We start from the raw sequence: 24,372 nt of genomic DNA, 5'->3' as shown, positions 1-24,372 counted from the left end.
TAAGAGATTATAGTTACTGAAGCTCTTACTTACTCCAAGGCCGATACAAAAGCTAACCCCCACTGCCTTTTTGTTGTCAGTTTTGTGTACTCAGATTTTTTTTCAATCCTACTTACTGCAAGTTTTAACAAGCTATGCAAAACTACAAGAGCGATCAGATGTGTGTCAGGGGAACACAGTAATGGCAAACACAGTAGCTGATTGGATTTTCTTTTTTTTTTTTTTTTTTGCAAGCTAAGCCCTGAATCTAGTTAAATGTTCTCAAGCAGAGCTAGATACAAACACACCCTGGCTTCACTATGAATAGCATAAAAAACGGTAAAGAACCGACCATGAAAAAGCAACTTTAGCTAATGAAACCTGTGGTTATTGTGTCGCACAAAAAAACATCCCGACTAGCAAGCGCCTGGCTCACTTTCAACAGCATTCAAACATTAGTTCATGCCCTATCATCAAAGCCAACCATATTTAGGAACATTTTAAGAGAACTTTTGAACTTTTGGCCACCAAGAGTGGAAAAGAACTTACACAGCGACACTAAGTGAACTCTCGTCTTCAGACAAGGACATAAACTTTGGAGGAGCAGCCGTGAGCTTCCAATGCTCACTTTAATTCAAAACTGCACGTACAGCATGCTGGATCTGCCTTGTAATTAATAAAGTAGTCATTATCTACATAGTAATTATGCCCTACTGCTCCATAAGTGGGAAGCCACGCCTACATCAAGTGTGGATCTTATTCAAGTATGTGAGGGAATGCTCTTCCAGTCTGCAGAGCATTAACTGCTGCTTTTCATGTAATGAGGCTCATGCTATGCAACTGTTTGCAGTGAACAGAACAGAGACGGGTGTAAATAGGACTCGCTTGCAGCTGCGTCTTCTTGCCTCACTGAGAGTGCAGTGGAGAGTAAAGAGAATGCTAACTTAAGACCAGAGGCAGAGAGGGAAATGTGCACGTCTGGCAAAAAAAATAAGTTCCTCAAGGCAGCGTAGAAAAGGAGAAGAAGCAAGGAAAACTAAATGGCGTAAAGCACACCGGAAACTCACCTCCATTCCAGGTAATGACATACCAAAGCTTTAAAATAAGTAGGCACAGACAAGCTGCAGAAAGACAAGCGAGTTAAAGAAAGAGAGAGGGAGAAGACAAATGAAATACTCACAGACAGGTACTGTTCCTCCCCCCAACCCTCAAGAAAAAGAAAAGTTCCTCAAAGTTACCCTTGAAAAAGAAATGTTCAAAAGAAGGTGGTGGAGGGGCATCACCAAATGTCTGGGGCTCTTTTATTGTAAACCTAATTATCACCAACATATCTGGCGGAGAATGAAGCCTCAAAGAGGTGTTTTGTTAGAGAAGATATATAAAAGATGAAAAGACAGTGGGAGAGGAGAGACACTCGCTTTGATGCGAGTACATTTGTGTTAGTTGCAGACTTCTCTTCGTGCGTTGTATTTTCAGTCTCCTCTCCCTCGTTCCTTCGATGTGACTTAAGAGTTTTCAGAATCGCTGAAATTTCTGTCAGAAGGAGGGCTGCTTTGTAGAGCACCCCCATCCCGGAGGAAACATCTGATGGCAACGCTTTAATTCCTCCAAAAACTATGCAAAAAAAAAAAAAAACTAAACATCTGCCACTTTGAATACATTCACAGAGATTCAGCAATTGAACATATTGAAAAGGTGAACTGAATAATAAAACCAAGAATGTGGCTTTAATTTGTAGGAGAATGTTTGCAGTAGCTGTTTAACATGCTATGTGTTTAAGTATTGTCCTTTTATGATTTTGTTTCATTTTTAATTTTACTTTATTCCTTTTATGTGTTTAGAAACTCAGAAACATTATAATACAATAATTAATATTTCAATAGTAATAATACTAATTATTACTATTATTAGCAGTAGTAGTATTACTGAGCAGTACTATGGTTTCAAGTTGAGCCACTAAAGAAGATGCTTAGATGAGCTCACTTAACATATTTAATGAGCATTAACAGAAATCTTGTTGGGCTCGGCCTCTTTTCTGAGTGGTTGTTTCCCAGAAAGCTTCATAACATCAAATTGGTGCATTACATTTATCACGGCCAAATGTTACCGATGGGTTAAATTTTAAACTTTAACAGACTCCACGCCTCCAACAAGTAATCGTTTCTCAATAGTCGAGAATCTGGACCCTCTGTATGAAGCAAAGCTGTTTTTAACCACACTAGGAATCCACCAGTCTCTCTAAAAATCAAAACCGTTTCCTGAGTGTTGCTAGTTTGCGCTAACAACGCTACTCTTTGCTGTGTAAGCTGTGAAGAAGATCCGATGTTAGGTTATTTTCAGCATTAAAGATAAACTCAGAGGAAGTAGAACTCTCTAAGAACCTTCGAAGAAGAAGGTCGTATTTTCTACAGACGAATGACTTCAAGGTGCTAAAAAAATGAAATATACGTTTGAGTGTGTATTTTTAATTGTTTTCAAATAAAAATCTGGATAAGCAAAGACTGGTGGATCAAACTATACATAAAATAAACAAATCATCCAAATTTAGAAATAAGAACCGCAAATAAGAGATTGAAAATGTCTCCTGTATCGTTTCATTCCTCTGTTAAACAACATTACTCACCTTTACTGCTGCATACCTATACTGGCATATCAAACTCAAATGTGTCTTAAACACCCTTTATATGATAATTCTCGACAGCTGACATGTTGGAGTCAAGTCATGCCACATCGAGGCGAGAAGATAAACGTGACAGGGCTTGCAGGGGATCACTGCTAACATATACTGAGTTTATTAGGGGTCTGTCTGGCATGAAGGCGAGTACATGGCCAAGTGTTCCAGGTGAAAGCTTTTCCATTGAGCTTCATTACAACTGCAGCTGACATGCTCCCACATAGGGTGACAGAAAAGATGAGTGGGCAACCCAGGTAGGAAAAAAGGAGGCACACTTGAGTCAGTCATTTAAAGTTTTAGTGCAATATAATGGTAAAAAAAAAAAAAAAAAAAACAGTTGGCAGAGTAGAGTAAAGGTAGCAGGGAACTACTTTACTACTACTTTACTCATGGTAACCATGAGTAAAGTAGTGTCTCCTCACTCTATCTGAATAACTCAGTGACTGTTGAGTAATTACCAGCTCAGTTTAAATAAGTAACACATTTCAACAATAGCCAGGGGCAACTTTTAATATGGGCCATATGGGCAGATGCCCAGGGCAGCGGGGAGTACACACAGCAGTTAAAAATAATCTGTTAATTGTGGCTTGAACAGGGTTTCTTTTGCTTTTATGGATGTGCCATCACATTTCAAATGTATTGGTGTCTTGTTGTTCCTTTTAAGAATAGGAAGACTAGCTTAGGTGGTTTGTGAGAGAATGCATTGCATTTTGTTGCACTTCAGAGTTTCATTCTATCAATTCAAAGTGGCTAGGAGACGGCATAACAGAGGGTTGGCCAGGGTGCCAACTGTAACAGACGCAACTCTGGTGAAAGCTGTCAGAAATACAGAGAGCACGACTGCAGGGAAAGAAATTAGATTTCCATTTAAAAAGGAAAGTAGACTATTGTAACTAAGTAGTAACTAGTAGTAGTAACTATAGTAATATCTAGTTACTACTAAAGTAGTAACTAGATACATCCCAGTAACTAGATATTACTGGGATGTTCTGATTTTTGTCTTATTCAACCAGTAATCTTCTGGTCAGAACCAGAAAAATCTGATGATCTTCCAATCAGTCAGCAGGAACTTCCACTGGTATCACTAAGGGCTGAGCGATAAAACAATAACAATGCAATAGATATACGTGATAAATATCAATAGAAAATACATCTGATAGAATGTTAATAATTTTGCTGGACTTCAATCCAGAACTACAGAATTCTGGGGGATGTAGGCAGAGGAAAGGTTTTAACCACTCAACTTCTCATGGCATAGCTAAGCAAAGTTGGTGGCATCAACTAACTTGATCACTTTGGTAAGTTTGTTAGCAGCAGGAGTTTGAAGTTGTAGTCGGGCATACTTCACTCAGCATTGAGTCCGCACAGACACAAGGCAGACTCGGTGTAGAAGAATGATGGACTTCTTAAAAGTCATTTTTTATACTGACTTGTATAAGAAAAAATGGTTGGCAGGAAACAAAAATCACATCAAAATGTTCTGATGTGACACTAAGTTGGTAACTCTGTGTGCACTGCTAGACGCCCAACTAACTCATCAAACTTGCAAGTATCCATTTGGATTGTGGGAAATGAAGGAATTTGCTACAACAAAATGTAGGCAATCGGTGGCCTGGAGTGTGAAATCTCAACCGTTTGCAGACAGTGTGCACTGAGTCAGTGAATTCCACAGAATATACACAATACGCCTGAGTTTGTGGGAGCAGTTTTATATTCGCCACCGTGCCTCATGACTTCTTAAAATAAAAATGAACAGGTTGGAGTGAAAGGAGAAAATGAGTAAACGGCTCAAGAGGATAAAAGAGGAAAGGTCACACCATCAGTTTGGAAGTAATTTTGATATTCGACTGACATAAAATACTTATGTCACGATACATTTTTCAGCCATAATCGCCCTGCCCTCATCATCGCTGAATGCAGAAACTTAAATAGAAATGTCTCATGTCATGACATGGAAAGGATTCATTCATGCGTCAGGAGATAGAGAAAGATTTCAAGCAGAGAAAAGGAAACATAACAGATCACAGACATCTGTTATACAGCAAATTTGTTCTTTTTCATCATTTTGGCCTATTAATTTTAGACACTGATGATAACTGATCATTATATGCTACAAATAAAGATAGAGGTGATCACAAAGTCACTCTCCACAGCCTATTGATTACACAGCAGAACAGCAGGAAAAAAGGATTGTTCCACTGTTTACAACCTCTCACATCACTTACAGTAATGTGTGTTTTGTATGCCCAGGAGACTTGATTTCACTAAAACATTACAGCCCAAAATAACACGAGGACGTTGGACGATGAAGAATCTCAAGGATCCCTGCGATGATGGATGAAGAGAGACTACTGTGGCGGAGCACTGCAGCTTTGCAGCCAACTGCAACAAGGAGGAACCAATTAGTTCCCAGGAACAACAATCCTTCACACATTACCTGAAGATGGTGATTAAGTATCTTTCAACATGCTCCATTTTATCTGGGAGTGTGTGTACGGCGTTCTAAGTGTGTTTGTGGACGTGTGAGTTGTTGGAGCAGAGGGTGGGTGGTGGGGTCCGCCGTTCTGACTTTGAGGCATGGTGATGAAGTGCGGCAAACATCTCCACCTAAACACAACAAAACAAACAGGGTGACCTCGCTCTAACCCCAGCTGTGTCCATCCATCACCCAGCAGCACACACCACCAAGGCCCATATCTCTGCGCTGTCGACATTGGGCCAACCCCGCAGAGAGATTCATGCTGCTTCCCTCCATTAAAACCTCACACACATTTCACACCCTGAACAGTTCAGCAGATACAACACAGACATTCTCCATCGTAGAGGAAGCACTTTTGTCGAAATATTTTATTTAGGAATATGGTATTCAAGATTTGTTGATGGAAAGGGCTTCTACTTGAATAGGTTCCTTCTATAGAGTTTGAAAAGAAAGTGTGAAAAAGACTTTAGTAAAAACTTTTCCTAGTTCCATGATGGTATTTTTAACATCTGACATCCTTTTTGAATGACAAAAGAATTTGAGAGAAACCTTGCCAACTGCTACTACTCTATAACCTCTTGACTTTATTCTCAATTTCTGGTTATTACTTCTTCAAGGTATGGATGTGGGAAAGGGTACTTGGAAGACAGCAGTCAGACAGACAGAAGATAAGGACTTGGAGAGCGAGACGTGCTCAGAAAGGCAGAGGAAATCCCTATCATTTCTAGAAGCCCTGCAGACGTATGTTCAAGCTCAAGTCTCGACCCCCTATCTCCCTCTCAGTTTTCTTGGCAGTAGTTTAAGGTTCACATGGAGGTGAGGGCCCTTGCCTCCTCACCCTCTCCCGTGACCCCTATGCACCGTTCTGTGTCTCAGTGGAACAGACTCCCTCAGGGACTAACCCCTTCCGTTACAAACAAAAATCACACCCGTGTTGTGTTTACGTGCTCGGCAGGTGCTCCATGGCACATGCACATATACACATTGGCCAAGGAAAACCAACAGGGTTTCCAGAGCAAAAACCACAGTGGTCACACAGGCATTGTTTGTAATCCATGGATAAAACCAGACACGCTGTTTCCACCATGCGCCGTTTCTAATTTTTTAAAACCGCACTTACCAACGACAGGGGAAAGTAATGCAAAAGATCTCGGCTTTGGATTCAAAATCTAGGTACATTCTGCGCCTCGTTGTTCCTAAGTGGAGCTGGGGGATTTAGACAGTGCTCTTTGTGCCAGAACCTTTAAGAAGAGGTAATTATTGTAATTTGATCTTGAATAGAGAAACAGGAGTAGGGGAAAGCAGTAGTGCAGCTCGGTGGGTGAGCGCTTAAATGGGGGGGGGGGGGCACAGAGACTCAGGGTGACTTTGTCATGCATGGAGAGAGCTATAAGTCATAATACAAGTCACTTTAAATAAGCAAACATCTCACTTATCCACCTGTAATAGAGGGGATGAGTTACAGGTCAGTCTGTGCAGGTTAATCTACCTTCACTACCTGGACAGGATACCGCCTTGAAGCTTTTCAGTCGAGACTCGCCTAACATGTGTGCAAAGTTTTTTTAATAGTTTATACTTAAATATCTATAATACAGGATGGTCTCACATATATATGTATAGAGTAGGTTAAATAGGAGTGGGATTTTAATAAACTCCTGCCTTCCTTATTTAAAGTATTTAATTTGGTTAACCATTGAGAGTTGGTCTTGTTAAAATTATGTTCTTTATGCTTGATGCTGGTTAAAAGTTTGAAATAAAGGTGTCACTCATTTATTCATTCATCTCTTGTGAAAGATATTTATATGAAAATCAATAACCAAGATATAGTCTGCAAAACTTCAAAATCCTTTAGTGGTGCAGTCCAGAGACCACTGACAGGTTGTGTAAGCCAACATTTTTCAGTGTGGATGTTTTTACTGAAGGAAGAAGATTCAACGTTAAACTTTCTGCACCATTAAGGATTAAGCTGCCTCTTGAAAGGCAGCCTTTTTCTGCAGAGGCATGTCAGCTGTTTATTCAGACAGATACTTAATTTCAGCGAAGAGTTAATTGGTTTTCATTGTCACAACTATGAAAATTGCATCATTTTGTCAGCAGCCTCATATCTCATCACCACCTTCTCCCGGCAAACTTTCCACACCCCTCTTCATTCGAAACTACTGTGTGATTGATAAGAACTTTGTGAGTGTGTTTGGTTTACGCCAAAAACAAACCCAACTACTCGACTTCCAGAAGCCATTTTTTTTCAGCCAGAGACCAGGATGGGTAGCTTCGACGTCAACGTACATACTGTTGGTCCAAAACATTTAACTCCTCCGGTTCGGTTCTGGTGTTTCAGCTCGTCAATCCTTCTCCTTTCCGCTTCCTCCAAACTTGTTAATTTGTAATCATTCCTTTCTGCCTTGATTGTACTTAGTTTATTAAACCACACATATGACAAAACACTATGAGGTATACAGAGCAGTGAGAGGGGCTTGACAGGTGTTGACCTTGAAGGGTGTGTGTAAAAATGAATGTCCTGCAACCACGTGATCAAAAGTTGACAGTTTAGTTTCGGCCCGACCGAGCTAGACCCTTTAGCATACTTTATGAATTCTCAGTTTTTCTACATGAAATACATATTGAAAATGTTTTTTTCAGTTAGTAATGCTAAGCATGCTAAGCAGTAATACAGAATGTTTAGAATACCAACTCTGTATTTATGTTGTCTTTGTTTAAAAATATTAGTTAAAACTTGTTCTACTGCAGAGCTGTGTAATACAGACTGCTCTCTTTGGTGGCTAAAGAAAAAAAAAAAAAAAAAAAAAACACAAACCTTTTAAAATGTAGCTGCAGGTCCACCTTTCAGTCACAGATAATACTATTCAGGTCAGAAGTACTCGATCAATTCTAATCACCCATAATCAATAACAGACACTGCATTCGCTCATCCATGGAAATATTATAAGTAACTTTCAGTCAACCTAGGCGTTGCTACAGATGGAAACATTGAGCTCAGATTGATGTGATTTATCTCGGAGTGTTTTGCCAGCAGCACTGGGCCTCCCGTGGTGGTGATGAACGGAGAGCCTGGTTTCACCTATTGAGCTGGGGCAGGAGCTGTGCAACAGAGGCCAAAGGAGGTGCAGGCAGCATATGCATACTAAAAAGTCAAATCAATTACAAATTCCATTGCCAGCAGTCTTTGTCAGGTCCATCACTGATAATAAAATTGCCCTGTGATCCAGAAACCCTGCTGAGCATAGAATACCTAGAGGGAGACTTCTGCATATCTTTATCTGTCCATCAAAGAGCAACATTAGCTGCTCTTGTCACTGTTTATAAGAGACGGTTGAAGGGAGGAGGGAACTTCCTTCCATCAAAGTGGCAATGAAGAGATGAAAAAAAGAGAACTCCTTTGAATATCTTAGCATAACACAATAAAGTTCAAAACTAGACTGACATCTAACGTGAACGTCGGGATGCAGGAGAAGGACAAATGCTGTGCACACTGCTGCCTTTATCCCTGAAGCAGCAGTTCATTCCCCCACAGGACTGTGGGGTGACAGCTTGGACCCATCACCAAGATAAATGGTTCTGTCCTACACAAGGCCTTTTAATTAGCTCCACAAGCTTCTTTTTATAAAGAGTGCACACATATAGGCATACAGAACAAGCACATGCAAAGCAGGCATGCACATGTCTAAAGAGAGAAAAAAGAAGAACAAACCCTGTATGAAAATGAAGAGGGAAACATCAAATTACACTTTGGTGATTTTTGTGGCCTCTTCACCATTTCAGACATTTGCAGTGTTTATCACTTTGTATCAGATTGTTTCCACATACAAAGACACAAAAAGCTTTGTTTTACCAGCCATCTTGTCACTTCCTTTTACTATATTTCACTCAAACATATTTTAAACCACAGTTTTATTGCCAAGGTTTTACACAGTACTTACAGCATGTAATATACATTACTGAAATTAACCAATAAAACATTTCTTAATTCAAAGTAGCACTTTTACAGTTACATAATAGGAGAAATATTAACATGTAAACTATTTTAGCAATTGATTAATCAATTAATCTGATGATTAATCAATTAATCTGAAAATATTGGTAAATTCTGCAAATATTCCATTTAACCACTTACATTTTTTATACAATTTAAGAAATACATTTAAAGATGCAAATAAGAAATTCTATTCCTTTTTTGAATAAAAAACAAACAAAAAAAAAACAACTGCCTAAAATGCAACATACCATTCAATCCTTTACTGAATGCCTGGTCATTTGTTGCAATGGATGAATCTGCGGCTAAAAAAAATCCTTCAAACATCAACATGTGAAAAACTGACTTTTCTGGTTGATAGTCTTTACACCCCAGAGAGCGATGAATCGATTGCTAAATTGATTGACAATTACTTAAAAAACCAATTCATCACAATGAATCCAGTGATTGTTTCAGCCCTAAAACAGGCAGAATGGAACCACAGGATGTTCTAAATGAGGGAATGAAACTAATTTTTTGTATGAAACATACCACAGAAGGAAGAAAAAAAATATCATGCAAATAAAAAAGTGAAAAGTGATTAGATTTTCAGAAAAATAATTTCAGAATAAGTTTAGAAAATTAATAATACAAAGAAACATCTGCATCTAAGGATAAAACTTCAACTAGCAGTGAGGTTGTGTTAAGCTGTTTTGTCTCATGCTGTCATCTCTTTCTTTATGTGTTTAAGCAGAAGTATTTGTAATTATGGAAAAATTGTAATGATGGAACATTGATCTAAGTTTTATGGGCTATATAATTGACAGTAAAAATTATAAGCAATCAATAGATCATTTTTGATAACTGGAGAATTGAACAGTATAAATATCAGTAATAAATGATTTTGAAAAATCATATCAATAATTGAGAAATAATGTGATGTATTTAGTAAGTCTGTGATTTAAATAATGTTCTAATTGAAAATTTATTAATTAGTCATAAGGGACAGGAGGTGACTTAAATGTGGCACAAGTGAAAAGAAGAAGTTGCCCGTGGCATGTGAAGAGGGTTGGGAAGCAGGCAGAGCACAGCCAAATCCTGCAAAGATGTGCAGTTTGGCTTTAGCATAATGCAAAGATGGGCAACTGGGCGACCAAGCACAGAACCACAAAAGATGAACTGCAGAATATGTTAGGTTTCCAGACAGCTGACATATAATTAAGAGGTATTCATGAAGACACACAAGAAACAAGTCCTCATGAGACATGAACCTTCAGTAACACATAAAGACAGTTACAAGGTCAGCATTTCCAGGATTAAAGGACTAATGTCTCACCAGGAAGATAAAGCACTTCCACTGGCTCCTTGTAGCTCAGAGAGTAAAATAAAACTCTAAAATACTGTCATTGAGTTCCTTTAAATCAAGGCTAAAAACTGCTTTTCATTCATAACTGGAAAACTGATCAACATATCTGATTTGTATTGATCGTTTTGTTGTTGGCACTCGACAAAATGCAATGTTTGTTACAGATTTCACAATTATGACTGCATGGTGCTTTTATGATGTTTTAATAATTTTATGATATAAAGCATTTTGAACTGCCTTGTGTTGCTGAAATGTACTACACAAATAAACTTTGATTTTTTGATTGATTATAGAATGGGTTACGATGCTGGTGGAAGAAACAGTCATGAACACAAAGAATCACGTTAGGAAGCATTCAGGAACCGTGGCCATCCCAATAAGCGTGAGCAGCCCAGAAACCAGATGGGCACCATGAAAACAGCGACAGGAAGCAAGAGATCAGACTCCACCTCCTGTGGCTTGCTTTGATTCTCTCCCCCTACCCCACTCCATCCCAAGAATCTTCGTGTGGACGGCAGCGCCTCTTCCACCATTAGAGTGTGGGTGGGGTTATAACAGGGCATGGGGTTGTTGAAATGAACCACTGGGGCTTTTCCAATTACAGACTGACTGATACCAGATGACAAACACTGCAGCATCTCACATTAGCATCCACCGCAGCCATGGCGTCAGCCTTTCAGGGGCCTATGGCAGGACACTGCACTCCATGTGGATGCACTTCCATCCAGTTAGCGGAGCAGCCAGCTTTCAAACACGTTGGTGGGATAAAGGAGATAAAGGCTTGAGTACAACTAAAGCCAAAGCAGTCAAGTGAAAGGAGATGTAATAATGCTAGATGCTAGTGTAAACACTTTAACAGGCACTGTATGTGTGCTATGCGCTTGTGAAAATGTGTTAGTTAAAGACATAGATAGCGAGTAATTTGGCTAACAGAACAAAAGACTTCTAATTTACACAAAGCTGTGATGAGCTAAACAATTCCTCTGGAAGATTTCCACTTCTTTTCTTTCAAACCACAGAAAAACTGCACTTTTACACCGCTTCGTCCACATTCCCTGGCTTCAACTAATTTCTCTATGTTTCGTTCTGACTTTTTATTGTTTCACCCAAGTCTGCGGGAATGACACTTCGCACTTCTGTACATAATTTATGTGCGAGAAAGACAATAAAGCCAGGCTTAGTTGAGCGGAGTTAAAAGCGGCGTATGGTTTTACGGCACATCTGTCACGAGGGTGGTGGAAACGCCTCACATCGCACCAGCAGCTGTTCCGAGAGCTCAGCTCTAAGTTCGTTTATGGCCGTTCCTTTCTCTGCACAATCTGTCGCTCTGCAATTTCAATTTTCTCAGATGCACAGTAACACACAAAGGCGGATAGCGCAGCGATACCCAAAGGCCTTTGAAGTTTCGGCCTGAATGTTTCAGAGAGCACAATCGGTGAGCACTTTGCTCGCCCTATACACCCGTTCAATGCACAAGTTGGGCAATATGTCAGATGTACATAGAGTGTTTAAGGGAAAGGATTGTAGACAACATGCTTTCAGTCTAATTTGAATAATTTTTACACTAATACTAGATCAACATACATAATGATTTAGAGTGTTTTCACACCCGATAGTCGGGAAGGCTCAGTTCAGCTGGGGGCCAAAATTGCAACATTTGTTACATTTTCAGTTCTGCGGTTCTATTTCACACAGCGCTGTCAAAAGAAACCAAACTTTTTTGAAAATCCTTTTGTGTTTGAGTCACAGCCTCAAGTAGCAATCTAACTTCTTCTAATTGAGAACCTATTGCCTCATATGTAGAGCGGCTGACTCTTATTCCAGTTGCGCACACTCATGACCACGTCAATGTTTTAAATCAGGGCCATGACTTTAACATACGAAAGTCGTGAGCTGGAACCTTTCTGTGTATTTCAGGTATGCCTGTAAATCTGACGCACAAGCTACATCCGCAAACAATAGCGATGGATGACAAAAGCACTAAAAACAATAAATATCTTTATTGTTGAGCTCATATGTTTAGTTATTCATAATTTAGGCCTCAGTCACACTGGACGTTTACTTCAACTTTGAGCATTACTGAAGTTTATACCACAATCAAGCAACTATGTTACCATCAGTTGTTATCGTAATGCTATATTTATCAGATATGACATTTTTCACAGCAGGGGTTCAGCTGTACAATCAAATGCCTTCACACTGAGGATCCATTTGTGTTGCTGCTTTTATATCGGCCTTCCCCCCCCCACCCCCAAGGTGTTCTGCACATGCAATTAATTAAAAACCGCCTCGTAATACAATTACACGGCTTTCATAACATAGACATCAGTAACCAACTAACGACAACTTTAAATGAAATAAAACGATGAATGAAATCTCATTTTGTTCTGTAATTCCATTTGTTAGTTTGACCTAACTCGATCCCTACGGAAATAAAACAATTTGTAACGAGATCTACTTTTAAAAACTGACAGTCCTGTAAATCTGTCAAAAGGATCGTGAGCCGTTCCATTCCCTCTGCTCATGCTTCATATTCTCTATCTGTATGGAAAATGGCCGTAGCTGCCAGGCAAGTCAAATAGATTTGATTTCACTCATATCTAGTATCAGCCCGTTTTTCTTTCTCCTGCCCTGGCCGTAACAGAATATGTCTTGTTCCCCGCTGGCCTCTGGAGAAATCTTCTGCCTAGCAGGGTTGGAGATGGATGCAGAGAATTCTCTTCCGGCTGTGGCGGGGCCAGGGCTCATCAGCCATGTGTTGTCAGAAGAAAGAGAGACGGAGGGATGGAGGGATGGGGTGAGCAAAGTAGGGAAGTGGAGAATCAATAATCCAGCCATGTGTATCCCCTTTCTCTGGTATGAACTGAGATGGCTTTCTAATGGAGGAATGGTCCAGAGTACCCAAATCACAAAACAGTTTAGAAAAACAACAGAATGATATTGAGAGAAAGAGGTTTTACACACATTTTGGGAAAGCAGAAAATCGAATCACCACATCACGTAGCCGCTGCAAGTTTTATTGAATTTCTGCTGCAAAAAAATTCCCAAACTTGATATTGCTGGAAGAATATACTGACAACTATATGTTGGGGCACAAACATACACTGAAACCAATACAGCAGAGAGGGTGATTGGGTGTTCATTTAGAACACTTCACAGTCATTTTATTATTCCATAAATATTTCTGTTTAGATACATATACAGCTTTCCATAATTAATATGCTGAATTTTATTTAACCAGGTATTTTTCAATTTGTATGAAGAACAAAGAGTTGGTTATCATGCAACGCAGTGAATATGTTCTTCTTGTAACACTAAAAAGACAGAACTTCATACACTTATAGACAAAACTGAGTCATATCTATATGTATTCAAAGCTGCCATCAGTTTGTGTGATCAGCACTATAATGCTTGACAACAACCCAACCTGTCGGCTGTACATCCTAGAAAGGCTCTGTTACCACCATCATTAACAGAGAATACATTAGTCAAATAGGACATTTAACCTCTGCACACTGAGTCAGCACGCCCCAATCGATTCCTTCAGCTTGACAAACAATGGACAACAAGCTCCGTGAGCTCAGTACCAAACCTCTCCCACAAGGTCAATACAAGAACCACTCTGCCCTGATAAGAAACTAATGGGAGATAAAATGAGGGCAGAGGGTGTGAAAAGTTGACAATACGGTACCTTCAAGTGAACATGTATAGAGATGACCTCATTTCCTCAGATAGATCAATGTTCAATCTTGGTTCAAAGTGTTTGAAGAAGTTATTTTTGCAGAAAGATGAAAAACCAAGTTAGCTAAAATCTCAACTTGTCTCTCGTATCGTCTTCTCTCATGAGCTGGATGTACCACCACATCTCCACAGCAGCAGTTCAATGCTAATTACACAAATTACTAACATAAAGCTAGAGGAGGCTTAAAAAGTGAACTCCATCAATTAATATTTCATTTTAAAAATCACATTAAACTTCCAACTTACTGCAGCTCCTCTCATATACGTGGTTTACCCTCCATTGTGTCTGCTCCTACTTAAAATACGAGACAGAAAAAGTTTTGACTTTTACATCATGCTATATTGTTCCCTCATCAAAAACATTTCTGGGATGTTACTTGGATTTTTTTCATGCATGTCTGAGAAATCCTTGAATCTCCCATGGCAACCATTCGGGAGTTACTTAAATGCTTGCTCTCACAAAGCTCCGCATTTCCACAAAGCTCCTTGTAACTGCTGTCACCACTTGAGTTTCCGCCTTCCCCACTCAGCTCCACTAGACTAGTGGCAGCAGCAATTAGCAAACACCTGGTGGAACTGCGAATGTGCTGAGCTCATCACAGTAACTACTTCTCAGCCCAATGCTCTTTAGAACTATCAGAAAGAATAGGAGTTTCATAAAGAGACTCCGGCCCAAATTCAAGGTGTCAAATTTCTTTCAAAGTCAAAGTTCTTTTGAGTCATGTTTGATACTACATTTTTAAAACAACTAAAGGTAATCTAATTTCTTGATTGTACTATAAAATGGCACCCTGGCTGGAAAATATATACCATACATTTTTTATAATAGTCGCCAAAGAGAATTTGAAAAATGCTAAAATTCAAAGACCAAAGTGTAATGCTCTTGTTAAATGTGCAGGTCTGACTGCAAGGTTCAGTGTTAACCACTTTGTAGAATCAGAAGTAGGTACAGCATGGAGTCATGATTGGGGTGGGTAATTGATGCAACTGATGCAAAGAGGTTTGTTTATATTGCTATTTATTGCAGTGGAAATAATGATAATAATAATGACAATAATAATAACAGCAACAACTAAACAAAAATAAATTGCTCAAAAGAAACAAGTGGGGGGGGGAAGACAAACAAACCAACAAAGACATAATAATAATAATAATAATAATATTGATAATAAGTGATACTTCAAAACCTAATGGAGTTCAAAAGAAGTCCAAGAACAATGGGAGAATAGTTCTTTTCCTTGTAATACTCCTTTAGAGTTTAGTTTGTTTCCTGTGTGGAGAGTGTCTTTCGTTTTCCTACCACCAGGTGGTGTGTGGGTAGCTCGCCATCCTCCGTCATCAAGCAAGTCGATGAAGGGGGAGAAAAAAAAACCTGACCTAAAAGGCCAGAAAACATACATTAAGTTCATATATAAATGTTATATTTATATAAGCAAAATGGGGGGAAAAAGGAAAACAATTAAATACATACTTGCTATGTATTAACTTCATAAAAATGGGAAAGAAAATTTTAAAAAAGTCCTTTTAAAAAGTGCACTTCATAATTCAAGTTCAAAATTGCTCAAATAAAGTAATTAGCAGTCGCTAAAAACAACAACTAATAATAAATCAAATCAATCAACTTAAGAATGTGATTGATCAAAGTAGCTACAAACAAAATCATATTGGGTACCAGACTTCATTGCTGCACCAGCATGGAATACAACAACAAACAAAGAAATCATGAAAAATAATCAAATCTAAAGTTGAAGGGGAAGCCTTTAAATGTTAAAGGTGTGACTTTTCATTGAGTAAGTAATTAGTAAGTGGACTGAGCTGATGTGGGCAACTGATTGTCGAGTTGGTAGCAAATGCTAACTGGTGGAGCGTTGCGGAAATAACGCCCTACTATATATAAATGATATTTACTCACCGTCGAGTAACGGATCGTCTGAGGAGGTGGATGCAATGTTAACTGGTTCTCATCAGGAAGGTATACCAGGCGTCAACAAATCCCAACCTGGTGAATATTGCAGCGGATATATTAGCGGTGCTATTATTGCAGATACAACGTCAAGTCAGATGGTATTTAACAACTCACCGCAGATCCTCAAGTTTTGGGGATTAAATTGTTCAGTGATGAGTCGATTTGGAAATTTCAGATTGTTTTATGAACAACCGACACCACAACCAACAGTGAGCAGCAGCATAGTGGAAACCCGGAAATACACCTGAGGGTCCCAGAGCTTAAAGGGAAGGTGGGTGGGTCATGGCGGTCACGTGGGTTACAAAAGCTTTACAAAACCAGAAACTGGAAGTCATCCAGCTAACTCCTATCGCTCCATCTCGAGTCAAAGACTTCCAGAATGTGGGAGCCAAAAATCTTCATCCTGAACACTGGCAACAAAGACGTGTCAATGTTATTCAGGCTTCATATATGAGGGAGCCATGTTTGAAGAAAGGACAGCTGTCATAGCAGGGAACCTGCATAAGGACCATGATGACAGAGTGATGCTCGGAGAGAAGGGGGCTATGGAGCCGAGAGGCACTCAGCAGTTGTAGACCAGGAGAGCCAGGATATTGTTAGTCAACACATCTGACCCCCACAGGGCTCATAGAAAACACTCTGGCTCTCATTTCACCCTTCACCATCATTCCACGTGGAACCACAGAATAACAAGCATACCAGCCTCTAAAAAAAAAAAAAAAAACTAATATTCACTCATGTGCTTTTGCACTCTGAATAGCTTGGATGTACCTATCAGTAATGTTGACATAATTCTGACTATTGATGGCAAAAGCCAAAAAGAGTCAAATGTAGGGTAAAAATATATCTATGGAGATGAATTGATCAGATATTAATACAGGTATCAATTCCGATACTAAAATAATTTTTTTGTTTGTGTATTGGTGACAATGTGCCCAATCCATAAAGGCAGCTCTATTAATTCTAATTCCATTTTGTGGTCCGAGTGACAACTTATTGTTTTCGTCAGTTTCAGTTTATTTATTTTGCATTAGCTGTTCTTCTCCCAATTGCACTAACTGCTTTAAATTAAAGTGGTGTTGTTTGTACATGTTTGACCAAGCTTATGAAGCTATTGGTGTATTTAAGTGTGCTGTTCTGGTGCAGAGTTATCCACATATTTTCTTACACCCTTCTCCCTAGTGGAGACGGGACAGGGTGACTATCTCTAGCGAGAATTTAAAGAGATAAATCAACTTAACAGTCATGTTTTTGGACTGTGGAAGAAAGCCAAAGTACCTAGAGAGGACCCACGCATGCACAGGGAGAACATGCAAACTCCATGCAGAAAGACCTCAGACTGGGAATCAAACCCAGGACCTTCTTTCTGCAAGGCAACAGTGCTACCTACTGCGCCACTGTGCAGCGTTATCAAATAAGTTATTTAGTACATTTATATTTGTTCTTTTTTTTTTAAACTAAACGTTTTCAGTCAGTTCAGCACCGTTTTTCTGTATCGATCGTATCGGATAAAACAACAAAATCAGATATTGCTATCGGAATCAGAAGTGGAAAAAGTGCATCCAGAATAAAAACTTGTTTTTATTCCAAATAACAATTCTGAAATGATTTGTGTATTTACTGTGATTATATGAAGGGAAATAGTTATAAGAAAAATATTATTTTTTAAACCACCCAAAGAGAGAGAGACTCACTGTAGGACTGAGGAAAGGCTGAGCTGTTCAACATGCGCATGCTGCGGACATCTTGCTGACATTTTCCTGGAACAAAATATGTTTCCGATTTCTTCAGTGCTATTTGAAGCCACCGATGTGTTAGCTGGCCATTCTAACCTAAAGACTATAAATATGGGAAATGCTGAACAAGCCAAGACATTAAAATTAAATCTTGACAGTAGCAGAAAAAACACACACTTGCGTGTACCATGCTGGTTTAGAGAAACGCGGATTTACTTGTTTGTTTCTTTTTTTTCTTAAAGGGAAGGGAGGAAAAAAGCGAAAATAAAGCAAAATTTCATCTGTCATGTAGCCGTCTTCCGAAATGCAACGCCAAGAGCTTTGAGGAGGAGAAGAAAGCCAAAAAATGTCCCCCCCAGGTACAATGGTTGCCTTTGTCAAACTGCAGGCTCATACATAGCAAACAAAATGGTAAATGTTTGAGCAATGAAACCCAATCCATGCTCGCTGTGCGAAAGCGTCGTCTGACCCGCTCAGAAGCTTGGCAGACTCAGTGAGTCGCCGGGGAGAAACAGGGGAATGAAAGCGATCTGAGAAGCATTTTTACAAGTTAAGCAAATAGTAAATTTATTTCAGCATTGTCCAGGCTTTTACCCACTTCTCAATCGGCCTGAGGCTTTCCTTTTACAGAGCTTTGCAAAGGTTTTCATACCCCTCAAACACCATTTGTGAGCTAACTACCTCAGCTAACTTATAGGAATCTCATTTTAGATTGTAACATTGTTTCCACACCCGTCTTCCATTGACACCATCCCTCCTTAAATTTACTTTTTATTTTATTTTGCTAGAGCGCCAATTTACAACTCTGTCCAGCGTGGCTCTCCCTACATGATGCTGTCCCCACCATATGTCACAGTGAGGTTGGTGTGTTCAGGATCATGTGAAGTGTTGGGTTTTCGTCTCACAAAGGATTTTGTGTGTAGGCTAAAAAGTTCAAATCTGACCAGACCACCTTCTTCCGAACATTTTCTGTGTCCCCCAATTGGTGCTAAAACTGCACATTTTTAGCACCGTGTTTCTATGAACATGGCTGTCTTCTCTTGAGTTGCAACAGAGCTGCTAGTTCAGGTGGATGGCCATGTTCTCAAATATTTTCACTTATTTCCTTTTCTTTCATTTTCAGATGATGAACTGAACTGCGCTCTGCGAGATGTTCGAAGACAGAGACCCAGTTGCTAATGGCAACAGTTTGCATTGAGTTTTAGGATTTTTATTGACATGATTTAAACATGTATTATTTTGCTCTTAATTTCAATAAAATGTGTTGTTCTATTACATGAGAAAAAACATTTAAATTTGTCGTGATGAAATCAAACATGATCAAATTCAATATGTTTGAGTAGCATTGTCAATTTTTATTTTATTACAACAACAAAACTTATTACCATATTTTCTGGACTATCCGATGCATCAGTCAAAAAATGGATTATGAAGAGAAAAATCATACAAATCACATTTATTTAGAAATTGTCAAACATGGGGGGGGGGGTCTTATGGTCGTTGACAAAAGGTTCTGGTGACATTTTGTGTTCAGTTACCTGCTTTTTAACAAAAAAAAAGTAGGTAACTGTGAACTGTGGCTCAGAAGTCTACTGGCAGCTCTGACGCATTGATGTCAGTGCTCTAAATCAGGTTGCTCAGGAACAACTCCACTTTGTCAGCATTCTGACAATTTGTGCTTCCTCAACAGGTGTTCCTAACAAAACAGGTGTTTGACTGTCTGAGCTACCTAGTGGCAATTTGCACCGGTGAAGTGCGCAGCGTAGCATAGACGCATCCAGTGGGTGACAGAGGGGCGATACGTTCATAGAAGCGGTAACACCAATAAGGCCGAAAGGTCCAAAGTTGATCATATTCATCTCCTTGGCCTGAAGATGTAACTGCACCATTCACAAGTCTCACAGTAAAGCGCTTTCTTTAAGCACCCAACTGTGGAGTCGTTCCTCCAGCTCTGATTCTCTTCCTTTCAGCCCATGATTAGCTTTCCTCCCAACTGCAGACAGTAATGTTTAATCCTTGGTCTATGTCCATCAGTATGAATTAACATTTTATGCATCAGTCAAAAAAAAAAAAAAAAAAAAAAAATTCTCTTCATTTACATGAAGAGAAACTGGACTATAAGTTGCAGGACCATCCAAACTATGAAAAAGCTCAACTTATAGTCTTACAGTAGTATTTTCTTTTTTTTGTCTAATCTTTGTTTGACTTTTTTGGCTAAGCATATGTGCTCCATTTGGATTCATTCCTCGGAGTCAGAACTGCCAACACATAACAGAACAATTGAATAAGTCCCTCGGCGGACTCACTGCAGGACCCAATAAAAGAAAAGAGCTGAAATGATGGAGGCTTTTAACAAGACATGCAGGGTAACTACTTTATTTGTCTGCAAATCTGTTTAAAGGTCTCCTGGATGTGGTTTAACGCCAGCCAATGCAAAAATGTACTTTGAAGCCTCCACGACGAAAGCCAGACAATTCCACCAACCCCGAGGGGCCACCAATTGGTACCAGTCTCTGTCGTGCGTGTCTGCACTTGATGCTGAGTCCATATTTAATCGCTGAGAATATCCAGGTTTTACAAAATATTACATTGGGAAACAAATTATATGTGACATAAAAGTCTGAAGACATTGAGCAGAACTGTAAAGCTGAAGAAAGTATAAACCAGAAAAAAAAAGAAAATAAAATAAGTCACTGGAATGCCACAGTGATTCTTTAGTGGATTTCTTTTAGCATGCTGAGGGAGACCAGTCATGCCTCCTATTGTCAGGCCCATAATGATGTTGACCGGCTAAAGCGAACAACTGCTATTACTGAAACACCCATGGGCTGTAAGCATACAACAATTACAGAGCAGACATTTAAAGTAGCCCTACTTTGTTTACCCATTCCCATTCTATAGAGTGGCTCCAGAAATAGATACAGCCAAATGGCAATACGTAAACCTAAGACTGACCTGTGTCCCCACGCAGCATCTGCTAGAGAGTAAATCTGCCCACAGCCTGCAGCTGTCAACAGGAAGCCCAGAATGACCTCCACAGACATACACACATGCCCAAAGAGTCAAACACACATACGCACACACGCACACACACACACACGCACACACACCAGTCTTTCATCTGGCTATGATTGGCCAACAGCTATCTGTTCCACTCTCCTTCACAAAAAGCAATTTTTCTTTATTTAAAAGCAGTTCTAATTTAGGGAACTACATTAGTGATTTAATTTAGCTTAATGAAGCCAGACTGTTAAGAAAAATTTACATTTTAAACTTCATATGATAGCATTCCTCACCAAAACATACGTGGAGTGTTGCTTTGATTCTTTCATATATGTTTGAAAATCCTCCAGTCTGCCATGGCAGCCATTTGAGGGTGCCTAAATGCTTTTTCTCACAAAGCTCCACCTATTTCCACATAGCTCCACCTTAGGACAAACTACTTCTCAGTCCAACTCTCCTAAGAACAGTTGTAAACAGCATAATGAGAAGTAATGTTGATAACGTGATGAAGGCGGAGTGTCACCAAGAGTGGTAGCTTCTTAAAGAGACAGAGGCCATTTAAAAAATGAAAAAAATTTAACAATAAAAAAATATTTTCAATTATGTTTTACATATACATCATTGAACAGCAACTGAAAGTAATATAGTTACTTGACTTAGCTATACAATAGCACAATCTAAGGTCATGGAAAACGCAATAAAAATAAAATAAATAAAATGCATCGATTAGCCAAAATGTTGAATTTTCAATGCAGAAAATTGGTCAGCTGTGATTTGTTATGGGCAGGTCAAACTTGATCTAACTAATCAACCAACAGCAGGTATATCAACACTTTAAAAAATGTTACCAAAAATTATAAAAAGGTTAGAGATGGATATGCACTGATCAGTTGTCCCCAGGCAAAGTCAATTTCAAGGTATAATGTTGGCCAATTCAAATATTTAGAAAAATAGAGAAAAATGTGCAGCTTTTTTTAATGCGAATTGTGGTTTTGATTCAAACTTCAACAAAGTGCAAATAAATTATGTGAGTTGGTGTTACAGTTCATTGGGTGGCCATGTGCCGTACTTGAGTGCACCTCAAACCTACAGACTGCCTGGTCAACGTTGACAATAACGGGAGGGGTTTCTGGTTTTTGTCAGCACAACTACTTCTGCATCTCAGTTGTCAGTTTGCTCGCCTTTCTCTCTAGACTGTTGGCAGAAAATTTACAAGAATGTTTTCTAGAGTTTGTCATTTCATGAGCTGGCAGAGTCGTTTTTGCTGACAGCCTTGTAAATATCTTGCATGACCTTTGACTATCAGAGTTACCAAATACACCTCTGAGAACAGAGAGCGGGAAAGGAGCAGTTCCAATAATCTGTTCTGAAAATCCAAAATGAAAGAACGAATAATAACGTGTAAAAAAAAAAGATTGTAGGTATTTAACAGAATTATAAAGGAACTTTTTTTCTCCCATTAAGAATAAGTTGGGCTTAAGCCTTTTTAACCCTATATGGGTTTTTGAAAAAGTGAACCTTGAAGACATCACATCTCTCATCAACTTTGAATAAACACACAACCGAAGTTGATGGAGTATGTGCCCTTGGTAAGGCAACTGGAGAGCAACAAGCAGAGGATATATTCAAATCCAAACTCTCACATGTACACACTGCACACATGTGATGCAGACACACATACACCAACAGCAATAACAGCAGTCAAAGGGATCTCAGGGTGTAACCACAGTTGAAAGAGAGGATCTGCAGCCTGCTTCAATGCCAAAATGCCATCTGCACCCAGAACCGACTGAGATAATGAGACGATTAAGCTCTCATTTACAGCTGAGGGACAAGACTCCTAACCCACCACCAGCAGGAGCCCACCACACCGGCGCTTTTATATGGAAAACATGACAGAGCCAAGGTGGGGTGCTGCACACATGCTGAGCAGGAACCCCGCTGACTGCTGACATGTAAGGGCACGTGTGCCGCAGTCCGGCTTTTCACTTATGGGTAAGATAATGTGAGTGTGCATCTGTTTGGCAACTGGTAAAGCCTAGCTCTTTTATGCAGGTTTTTGTCCCAATACTCCTCTCCCAATGCCCCAATTATGAGGATGGCTCTTAAGATAATCTGAGGAGAACTTAATGGTGTGTGTGGTGCATGATCTGGTCCATTCCAATATAAAATTGGGAATATTCAACATGTCTTGGCCCGTTAGAGGATTAACGGCAATGTAGCCTGTTGATTGTGATGATTAGCCAGAAGGCGAGGTGACTGAAACATGAAGAAGACAAAACAACTGTCATGGCGGACCAGAAAATCCGGTGGGTGTTGGAAACATCTTTGTGTTGTTTTCTCCGTTAAATGTAGTCTAGAAACGGTCTCCATTGCTTCTTCCCAGTCTGCCATGTTTGTTTACTCTGAACTCACGTTTGATCTCGAGAGGTTTTTCAAGATTTTCAGTTTGACATCTGAATGTTGGTGACTGAAATCAGATTGTGTGTGGTGTGCTCTTGACACCACACACACACTACATGACCAAACCTGTCATAGTTGAGATTTTATATCATTATATGCGATATTTGAAAATAGTTTTACAATTTGAAAATCTTTGTGTGACCCAGAAATTAGGAGCATTTCAGCTTAAATCTTTTAAAACGGCAATACTCAAGAATCATAAACCAGCATAAAATTAATATACTGTAAAGTACTTTATTTTATGGCCCTAAAAACAATCAGCAAAATAAATCTGTTCACTGAGATATAGGAATATGAAGAGTAACAGGAGCCAAACACGATGAGCAACCCCTAACTTTCCCTCCTGACCAGAGATCCAACAAAAAAATTGGCTGGAGAGCAAAATCAGACAATTTTCAGCTTGATCAACTGTGTGACCAGTTACAAGCCTGACGGAAACAGAGACAGAAACAGATCTTTAATATATCTCATGTGAAGTTGCCTATGTCCAAACATGAATAATTAATCACTGCTCACAGTGGGAATTATTTATATATATATATAAAAATTCCCTTCTCACCCTTCGTGGGTGGCCTCTTTTTATCTTCTGAGCTCGGGTCCTCTACCAGAAGCTAGGGAGCTTGAGGGTTCTGCGCAGTATCTTGGCTGTGCCTAGAACTGCACATTTCTGGACTGAGATGTCTGATGTTGTTCCTGGGATCTGTTTTAGCCACTGCTCCAGTTTGGGGGTGACTGCCCCGAGGGCCCCGATGACCACAGGCACCACTGTGGTCTTTACCTTCCAGGCCTTCTCCACGTCCTCTCTGAGGCCCTGGTATTTCTCCAGTTTCTCATGCTCCTTTTTCCTGATGTGGTCACTTGGTATTGCTACATCCACCACAACGGCTTTCCTCTGTTCTTTATCCACCACCACAATGTCCGGTTGGTTCTCAATTACCATCTTGTCTGTCTGGATCTGGAAGTCCCACAGGATCTTAGCTCGGTCATTCTCCACC

At 39.5% G+C, this 24,372-nt stretch overlaps 1 protein-coding gene and 1 long non-coding RNA gene across 8 annotated transcripts in view; both read right to left on the bottom strand.

The window, feature by feature from the left end:
* The window catches only part of robo1 (roundabout, axon guidance receptor, homolog 1 (Drosophila)), a 310,894-nt gene that overhangs the window by 138,263 nt on the left and 148,259 nt on the right, over window positions 1-24,372 (bottom strand). The window lies entirely within an intron of this gene.
* Window positions 15,387-16,863, bottom strand: LOC106951359 (uncharacterized). The gene is made up of 3 exons (XR_001425802.1): window positions 16,290-16,863; window positions 16,122-16,208; window positions 15,387-15,586 (listed from the first exon to the last, which is right to left on the bottom strand). It is a non-coding gene; the product is annotated as an uncharacterized LOC106951359 (long non-coding RNA).

This window comes from Poecilia latipinna, unplaced genomic scaffold (assembly GCF_001443285.1).
Source record: "Poecilia latipinna isolate Pla-1442-1.1 unplaced genomic scaffold, P_latipinna-1.0 Scaffold454, whole genome shotgun sequence".
Classification (NCBI taxonomy): Eukaryota; Metazoa; Chordata; class Actinopteri; order Cyprinodontiformes; family Poeciliidae; genus Poecilia; species Poecilia latipinna.
This window is presented reverse-complemented; position numbering and strand designations above follow the sequence as displayed.